Below are 10,765 nucleotides of genomic sequence, written 5' to 3'. Positions count from 1 at the left end.
ATTTAAATGGTTAGTTCACTCAAAAATGAAAATTGTGTCATAATTTACTCACCCTCATGTCGTTCCAAACCTGTATGGCTTACTTTCATCTGTGCAACATAAAGGAAGGTATTTTAAAGAACTTGTATGTACTATTGTATAGAGAGAGAAAAAAAATCTTAAAATATCTCTTTTAAGAAAAACTCATACAGGTTTGGAACGACATGGTGGTGAGTAAATGATGGCTGAATGTTCTTTTTGTTTGGTGAACTATCCCTTCAATATTAGATTTTTCCAGCCATGCACAATTATGTCTATAAGCTCAACAGGATGATATAGTTACATTTATAGAGCATGAAGGAACAGCATAGATCTGCTTTTCCATTTTTTTTGTAGTTTGTTTTCTGTCTTTGGTCTTTCTTTTTTTGTTCTCTATGTTTTTTTGTCTTTTCTAGCATGAAGAGAGAGATTCAATGCTGAAATGCTTCATATTTAGAGTGTGATTTTTTATTTTTCTGTGATAAGTGAATGATTTTTCTTATGAATCTTATTCTTATAATCTGCTTGTTTTTGTTTTCTTTGTGCATGATATGCATTTGCTTAATCCATAGTGTTGTCGGTAATCACAATACAACTGTTGTCCATGATTTTATTCCATTTCCAAGTTTTTTGACCGGCTCATGGGTACGAAAGTCTGGGCAAAACCAGTCTGAATGTACAGTGAACAATTAAAGCCCTTACTGTTTGAAACAACAGTATCTTAAAACCTGAAGAAGCGTCATTTGGAATTATTCAGAGCATTTTATTGTGTAGATTTGTAAGTGATTGAAAATAAAGTCATAATTTCATAACATTCATAGTTACCATGGTTCCGATTCTTCCTATGATTGAACATGAAAAATATAGCCCCAGGTTTTGCAGATTGTTTTTGTGGTGTTACCTGAAAACTCTTGCTTGTAAGCAGACTCCAAAAAGAACAAACTAAATGCCTAAATCTAAAATATCTCAAGAAGGCTAAAAGCAAGCAGTCATTGCCAAACACACAATTCAATTTCTGTCAAAAACAAAACACAAATGAGCCTACACAAATACAATTTACCAATGTTGTTTAGACTGAACAATTAAAGCCCTTACTGTTTGAAACAACAGTATCTTAAAACCTGAAGAAGCGTCATTTGAAATTATTCAGAGCATTTTATTGTGTAGATTTGTAAGTGATTGAAAATAAAGTCATAATTTCATAACATTCATAGTTACCATGATTCCGATTCTTCCTATGATTGAACATGAAAAATATAGCCCCAGGTTTTGCAGATTGTTTTTGTGGTGTTACCTGAAAACTCTTGCTTGTAAGCAGACTCCAAAAAGAACAAACTAAATGCCTAAATCTAAAATATCTCAAGAAGGCTAAAAGCAAGCAGTCATTGCCAAACACACAATTCAATTTCTGTCAAAAACAAAACACAAATGAGCCTACACAAATACAATTTACCAATGTTGTTTAGACTGGTTTATATGCTTAACAGCTCTAAAAATGAGTAATACTAACAGAATCCAATTTAGTCTAAAACTTGACCAATGTAAGAAATAGATTAATCAAATTCAGACAGCTGTTGTACACTACCGTTTAAAAGTTTGGGGTCAGTAAGTTTTTAAAAGAAGTAATTTATACTCACCAAGGCTGCAGTTATTTGATCAAAAAGACTATATTATTACGATTTGAAATGTTTTCTATTTTAATATATTTTAAATTGTAATTTATTACTGTGATTCCAAAGCTGAATTTTCGGCATTACTCCAGTCTTCAGTGTCGCGTAACCATTCAGAAATCATTCTAATATGCTGATTTGCTGAAACATTTCTTGTTGTTATCAATGTTGAAACCAGTTGTACTGCTTTATATTTTTGTGGAAACTGATACTTTTTTTAAAGGATTTTTTGAATGAATAGAAAGTTAAAAAGAACATTTATTTGAAAGTGTAACATTGTAAATCTTTTGTCAACAATTCAATTTCTGTCAAAAACAACACAAATGAGCCTACACAAATACAATTTACCAATGTTGTTTAGACTGTTTATATGCTTAACAGTTCTAAAAATGAGTAATACTGACAGAATCAGCCAACGCAAAAAAGGTGGTTTAAAATAAAGTCCAATTTAGTCTAAAACTTGACCAATGTAAGAAATAGATTAATCAAATTCAGACAGCTGTTGTACACTACCGTTCAAAAGTTTGGGGTCAGTAAGTTTTTAAAAGTAATTTATACTCACCAAGGCTGCAGTTATTTGATCAAAAATACTATATTATTACGATTTGAAATGTTTTCTATTTTAATATATTTTAAATTGTAATTTATTACTGTGATTCCAAAGCTGAATTTTCGGCATTACTCCAGTCTTCAGTGTCGCGTAACCATTCAGAAATCATTCTAATATGCTGATTTGCTGAAACATTTCTTGTTGTTATCAATGTTGAAACCAGTTGTACTGCTTTATATTTTTGTGGAAACTGATACTTTTTTTAAAGGATTTTTTGAATGAATAGAAAGTTAAAAAGAACATTTATTTGAAAGTGTAACATTGTAAATCTTTTGTCACTTTTGATTAATTTCATGTGTCATTGCTGGATAAACAAACAAACAAAAAAACTCTTACTGACCCAAAACGTTTGAACGGTAGTGTAAGTTAAGGCAAGAATGTGTAATTTTGGCCTGCTATATATGTTGGTGATTGGTTTCACAAAGCCTCCCATACTAGTCATTTTGCTATTGGTAGGATAAACTGCTGTCAGATATACAGTAGAATGTAGTTCACTACATAATTAGTCTGAGGCCCAAAGATTAAGGCAAAGCTTGAACAGTATTGTGGTCTAGGCATAAGGAAAGACTGGAACACAACTCACAATCTCCATTTTGAAGGACATCTTAGATTAATTCTATTCTGCTATGAAGTTGAATTGTGAGTCTAGCCAACAGGGTTCAATTCAATTAAAGACCCAAAAACTTCATCTTTGAGGCTTCAAATCCTGGTGGCTTGCATGTTTCTTGGGGTCCTTTCTCACATGTTATTGGGGTTGTAGCAGAGCACGTTCAGTTTGATGTTTTCATCCCAGTGACGCAACAGCAGGAAAAGCTGCCTGGCCGCTGCCCTCAACCCTGCCAGGTCAACCCCTTCTGGCAGCGACTGACACTTCAGCCAGAAATCTGCCTTGGCAGCCACCAGTTCCCACTCCACAAAAAACCCAGCGCAACGGTGCTCCAGCCAGGCCAGGGCCACCGCCGTGGCCCAGCTTGAGCTCTCTACGTCCATCTGCGCCAGTTCCTCTCCATGGGTTTCTGCAAGATCCAATGGAGGACCTTCACAAGTGTCAGTCTCAGAGCCCCGCCCACTGTCAGCCTGCGCGACTCCACCTACCAATTTTGGAGAGCCTTCCTCCAAGGGGTTGGACCATGAGTCTCGCATCTGTCTCGCTGACGTGGGTGGTGAGGTACAACGGAAAGGGGGGCTCAGACTACTGCGGTGGCTCAGGTATGGGGATGCTCTTTTCAGGCGGTCCAGAGGGATCTGGAGGCACTCAGAGTAGGAATCAGACAGCAGAAACGCACCTGATGCCAACTGTAGGCGCACCTGTGGGGACACAAAAAGAGATGTAGGTGACTTTGACTTTATGTGGTGATTAGTTTTGTAAATTAGTATACAATGACACCAACCAGGGGCAAGTAGTCAGGCGAATCTGTCTCTATGTGTCTTTCAGTCTCTGCAGAAAGACAGTGAGGTTTGAGAGGAGCTTGTTTTCCATTATTGCCCTTTAGTCTGCCCAGATTGAACCTGGAGAACACAGAAATTCAGTGTGATATAAATACATTTTCTAAATGTGATACTTATGCAGGTTAGCGCTGACTTGGACCCGAAGAAACTCTCCACAGAGCGCTGAGAGCGAGAAGACACCGCTGATGGACTGATGCTTCCTCCTGTGTCTGGAAGACACACTATTATTACTCCCACAATTCACCAATGAAATGTTGGGTCATTTTTAAGGTATAGACAATCATAAAGGTGCAGTCACACTTTTGTGAGCGATATAAAGGTGTCAAAGTTGCCCACACAGATTTCACTTGTGAAGCTGGTCATACAAATTCACAGCACTGACTAACAGAAAGCTGCTTGGTTTGAAAGTTGACTCCATGATTTATGCATCACTACACTAAATTTTACTGATATGTCGCAAATGTGACCACACCTTAATTCATTTTTTCTTTCTCCTATACTCACTGCCGTCCCAGGATGTCATGCTACAAGGGGATGCAGGTGTGTCGTCTCTGTCTGGGTCCAAGAAAACAGAATAGAAATTCAGTTGCACAATTTTCATGGGTTGCTTCCTTCGCAATTGCGTGTTATAAAATCAGAATTGTGAGATACAAAGTCACAATTATGCTTCAGAAATCATTCCAATATGCTGATTTAGTGCTCGAATAATATTTCCTATTATCAATGTTGAAAACAGTTGTGTGGCTTAATATTTTAGTTGAAACCATGAAACTTTTTAAAAAGATTTTTTGATGACTAACATATTCAAAAGAGCATATAAATGTCTTCACTGTCACTTTTGGTCAATATAATTTGTGCTTGCAGAATGTAAGAATGTATTCCTTCTTGCAAAAAAATATATTGCTGTGTCCAATCTTCTGAATGGTAGTGTAGGTTACTTAAAAATGTACTATATGTGGGCGTGCATATTTAACTTTTAAGTTACCTGTGGAGGTGTGTGTGTCTTCTGTTTCTTCACTGGCTCTGCTGGAGGGACGGTGTCCGAATCCCACCGAGCACAACTTCTGTCTTCTGCTGCCAGATTGAGAACTGTGTCTGGTCCCAAACCACACACCTAACACACACACAGCAGAATTTCATTCCTCTCATGTAGTTTAGCTTGTCAGATTTGTGTCAGTCTATCTGTGAGATTGTGTGTGGATTGTCTGTGCTGCAGCATGTGTGTGTACCTGTGTGTCGAATGCGTGTGCTCTGAGGTTGATTTCTCGCGTTGGTGTCTGTGGTGGTGAATCTTGTGTACATGCAGACAATTCCACAGCTTTTGCTGGTCTGGATCGCTTTCATTCTGTACCGTCTGGAAGGACCTACACACACATCCATACCAGAATACACACCCAAACAACAGGGGGAAAAAAACATGTGGATGGAGCAGCTGGTTTTATTACTTCAAATTCTGTTTTTTTTAACTGTTATTCCTATCAGACCTCTTTCAACTTCTATATCTGTTTCTTTCTCCGCCATGTTTTCAAAGTCTCTGATGACAGATCTTGCGGTCAGCTGGTGGATAATCTCATCCCAGGACCCAGTGCTGGTTGACAGGGTTGCTGAGCTCTCCGTGTCCCACAGAAGAGACAGATCCACACGGACCTCCCAGGATACGGCCCTTCCTCCCAGCATGCCATGGATGACTGAGCGACACTCGGCCCCTGAAGCCTGGAACTCGCCTGGGGGAGCGGCTGAAAATAGGCCTTCAGGATCGGTGAAGGTGTCCCAGTCTAGTGGGGAAGCGGGGAACAGGAGGCCGTCTGGATAGAGAGTGGTAGGTAAAAAGAAAAGGATGATTTAATATGCATCTGTGTGTATTTATGTTAATGCATAAACTATTACTGTTTTCCCTCACTGGAGTCTGTCAGACTGGGGCGGGATAGACCTCCTCGTGAAGTGCTGTGGGTGTCTGTGTCACTCTCCTCCAGTCGGCCCCCTACGGCCTGCTCAAATGAGACCTTCTCTAGCGCTCTCCTGAGCCGGTGCATGTCCAGGTCACCCTGCGGAGATGAGAAACTTCGGCCAGCCAGAGCAGAGCGAGCTAGTGCCTTCTGTCTGTGACGAGACTCGTCTAAGAGCTTGCCAGCCTACAGAAACATAGACAGAGACTACCAGTTAGAATTATAGTTTAGATTTTTTTTATTTCTATGTATGTTAAGTCTGTTCTGTCAGTTTAGTTTGTACTTATTTAAAGGAATAGTTCACCCAGAAAATGTACTCATCCACCGATGTTTGTGGCTGAAGTATGAGTCTTCTATCCATAACATTGCTTTCTCCAAGTTGCTAAATTTCTCCAAATCTCTTCAGATGAAGAAACAAACTAATCTACATCTTGGATGGCCTGGGGGTGAGTACATTTTCTGCTAATTAAATTTTTTTTGTAAACTATTTCTTAAACTATAACACTTTACAAAAAGTCTTATTTGTTAAAATTAGTGCATAACATAAACTAGCAATGAGCAGTTTTTACAGCATTTATTAATGTTTGCTAAAAATACAGTTGTTCGTTGCTCATGTCAACAAGTTTTAAAATGGTATGCTGTATATGAATGTGTTTAGCTTAAAATTTATTAAGATTAATAAATTACGTAGAAGTATTCATTGTTAGTTCAAGCTAATGTTAACGAATGAGACCTTATTGTAAAGTGTCAACTTTAAACTGTAAATATTAGCATCCTAATTTAATGATTTCATTGAATTTCATGTTTAGTAAAAAATGTGGAACCTTTACAAAATTTAAATATAAAATTAGATATTTTTCATCTATTTTAAGTCATTTTGGATAAAAGCATCTGCTAAATGCATAAATGTAAATGATGCAATGTCTTATCTTTCATTTTAGTTAGTTTTTTTAGGTTTTAGTTTAGACACCAGTCAAAAATGTGGACCTACCTGAAATAATTTATGTTCCTCATCATCTCAAAGATCTTTTAAATGTTTATTTGTGGAATTAAAGTTCCAAGATAACCAGTCAATTTTATTTGTTAGGTATGTAAATTTCCTTTGCAGGCTATTTTAGATAACTGGTAATACATTACAAATGTAAACTTTACATGTATATGTAAAACTTTCTTTATGTGTAGTGAATTCTTAAATACAAATGTCATCTGCTGCTGTCACCTTTCCTGATGCAGAATCGGTGTTCTGAGTCCACGGAGATTCCCAGCGCGAGAGTCCTCTACCCTGTGTGGGCTCCATTCTCTCCAAGCCATGTGGCAGAGAACCCATGCCCAGCACAGAGCTCTCCGCTTGGGGAGAAACAGACGAGAAGGCCTTCTCACTGCTCAGAGAACAGTGTGTCAACACATACTGATCCTGAACATACGAATCCTGTTGAATACGCCAGCGCACATCACTGGTGCTGTAGTCAGTGTCGCCTCCTGCGGATCACATAAGGTATGTTTGAAATGGCTACTACTTCGTTTTTAAAAAATGAAAATTCTGTCAGTTCCTCACCCTCATTTTGTTCAAAGCCTGTATGGCTTGCTTTCTTGACTTAATAATACAAGACTTCTTCACTTTACAAATAATTGTCAAAAGAGAAAATGCTAAGAATTGCAAAGAGGCAGTATTTTTGGAATAAGTACCCCTAAATAATTAAGAAACAAGTATTGGATTTCATTGAGTAAATATGATGCATTGCGGTGTTATTAAAATTTTTCCAAATATCTTCTTTTATATAAATTCCACAGATAATGAGAAATGCATACACGTTTCTTTTTTGGGTGGACTATCCCTTTAAGCATGCATTATGTACACTGTGCACAAATTTTGTATGAACGGAATAGACCTACTACTACTTCTACAACCTGAGCGCATTATGTGGTATCCCACAATGCAAGGTAGTTAAATCATAAACAGATCCTATAGTCTTACCAGGGCTGACGGCATTATCGGTGGTATGTGCACAGGAGAATTCTGAAGAGATTTCTCGTGAAATTTCCAGCAGCGCCTCCTGAAAGTCTCCCTCCACCATGCACTCTTTTACAGCATCTCTCTCTCGTTCCTCCGGAGGAACCAGAGGCTGAAGGAGCTCAGATGTTGAGGGAGAGAGCTCAAAAACCGACCCTGCAGAACCACGTGGACGGCTTCTATATGGACGAGGCTTCACCTGCTTATGAGCAAGTGTACAGACACAAACTAAGACTTTATGCAACTGTATGCATCTCATTTATATTAGCACATCTTCTGTACGTGTGGTACTGTACAGTGTCTCACCTCACTTTTCTGGGCCCTGAATCCAGACATGTCATATAGAGTGCAGTAGCCAATCAGGCAGTTGCCAGGGTAGAGCGGAGGAATTTCATTGGGTGAGAGAAGGGCCTCCACATTGTCCGGCACATACCAATCAATCCTTACATCCATCAACACAGGTTCCAGAGCTTTCTTTAGACATTTAATCAACTGTAGAGAATAATCAAAACACTGATAACTACACTACAACACAGAAATACACAAATAGTTTTTTAAATCTCTGCAGATTTCCACAGACAAATATCAAGGTACTACCATACTTTTTGGACATGGTACCGCAGTACTTACTTATTTTAAACACGGTATATTCAGAAGTACCTTAAACAAGTTAAAAAATAAATACCATAGTACAAGAATTTCAGTACCATGGTATATTTCAAAGTACCATAGTTTTGTTTTCACCAAAATAAAAGCTCTACAATGTAACAATTGAAACCAAAGAAATTAAGACCATTAATACCATTAATATTAAGGCCATAATATTAGGATTGTAATTTAACTGCTGTTCTGTAAAATATAATAATAATTATTATTATTATTTTTACTACCACTACTACTAAATAATATTTTTACTATATAATAGTACTATAAAATAATATTAATATATTTTTACTCTATTATTAGTTACTAAATAGTAATAGTAGTTACTAAATAGTAATAGTAGTCTTTATTGATTTGTTTAATTTAATATTTTAAATAATACAATTAAATATTATTTATAATAAATATAAAATAATAATAATAATAATTATTATAAATAATATTTTATTGTATTATTATTTAAAATATAAAATTATTTTAATACTTTAATACTTGTTTAAACTGAGTTGATAATAGTGGTTCTGTCTCTGTCCTTGTAGAGGGCACTGTGAATTCTCGCACCTTTGGCTGAAGCCTTTCTTCTTCACTTAGAAACTCTGTACTGCCTCCTGTAACCTTGGCAACGCCCTGCAGTAGCCTCCTACAGGCCTGAGGACCAAGACCCAGACCGAAACACCTGAAACCACACCAAGAATATGTTGAAACACAGGTACTTCAATGCAAATACACTGGCTCTTTATATTATAGTGCATTTGTATGACATGGAGACACTGTATGCTTGCTTTGAACTACCTGTGTTATGACATATTCTTTTTTTACATTGGATTATATAGGCGTATGTATGGTTTCATGTCTGCAAACACATTTCAAGAAACATTTCTCATGATTCAAGACATGCATGTGATGGATTGCCAATGTTCCGATGTGAGGGAAAAGAGAATATGTTTAGTATTCCCCTGACAATAATCTGGACCATTTCACTAATTAAATGTCTGAAGAGAAACCAGCCACACACACACAAACACAAGCTGTTTGGAATTCAGGTCTGCTCCGCCTGGGTCGAAGGCTTTTAAATGTCTTGACTGAGTATCAATAACGAGTCTGTGTTCCAGTACAGTGAAAGCTATATGTGTGTGTGTGTGTGTGTGTGTTTGCTGAAGAGCATTTCTCTCTAAATATAAGTCAGTGTATTATGGGAGGGGACATTTTGTGCTGTATAATGTAAGCACAGTACGATGAAATAATTTTCAGCTTTATTTTTGTTTACTGGAAATGACAGCAGCAAATACAAGTATGTTTGGAATCTGGATTACAGCTGTTTCCCATCTGACTGGCTAAATGAGTTTCATTTAGATACATTTCTGGGTCGAAGGCTTTTAAATGTCTTGACTGAGTATCAATAACGAGTCTGTGTTCCAGTACAGTGAAAGCTATATGTGTGTGTGTGTGTGTGTGTTTGCTGAAGAGCATTTCTCTCTAAATATAAGTCAGTGTATTATGGGAGGGGACATTTTGTGCTGTATAATGTAAGCACAGTACGATGAAATAATTTTCAGCTTTATTTTTGTTTACTGGAAATGACAGCAGCAAATACAAGTATGTTTGGAATCTGGATTACAGCTGTTTCCCATCTGACTGGCTAAATGAGTTTCATTTAGATACATTATTGAGGCATTGGGTGTTTCCATGGTAATGCCTTAGATAAAATTGATCGGAGTTTAAGTGCTCTAAGAGTTTAGCTGGTGACAAAAATGTCTGCTAGTGTGAAAACTGTTGAGCTTCTTTTTATGGCCGCTTGCTGTGAAGTGAAAGGTGTTTAGCTTGTTTTAAAAGCAGGATGCGATATGTACTCGCTGGGTCTATAGACAGTTAAGCTAAGCATCTTTTATTTACATATTTTTATACATATACTGTATATTATGCTGTTCTAACTTCTAATTAGGTATTTTATTTCACTGTGTTATATGTAATTAGTTGAGGTTTTGCTAATTAGGGTAATGATATTGCAAAATCGCAAATTGTGGCAAATGGGTTTGTTATCTGTGCACTTGTTAAAGAAAAAAGGTGTTTGCTGACGTAAAATGTGCAGTTATGTGCAGTTTACTGGAGTGAAATGTGCTGAGCTGGTTTTTGGGTGCTGGTCTGAGTGATATTTGGGAGCTGGTTTTAAAACTGGCTTTAGAGATGTTTGCTGATGTGAAGTGGGTGTTTAGCCATTTTTAAAGCTAATTCTAAAAGTGTTTGCTGATCTAAAATCTTAATATGTTGCTAAAAGTATAAAAAGAGTAAAACAAAACTATATATACTATTATTAAAAAAAAGATTTTCAAAATAAAAAAGCTAATTCAACATATTAATAAATACTTAAAAAATATATCTTAAAAGTAATGATTGTCGT

The sequence above is a fragment of the Sinocyclocheilus grahami genome, unplaced genomic scaffold (assembly GCF_001515645.1).
Source record: "Sinocyclocheilus grahami isolate Dianchi unplaced genomic scaffold, SAMN03320097.WGS_v1.1 scaffold277.1, whole genome shotgun sequence".
NCBI classification, from domain to species: domain Eukaryota; kingdom Metazoa; phylum Chordata; class Actinopteri; order Cypriniformes; family Cyprinidae; genus Sinocyclocheilus; species Sinocyclocheilus grahami.
Note: the sequence above shows the minus strand (reverse complement) of the source record.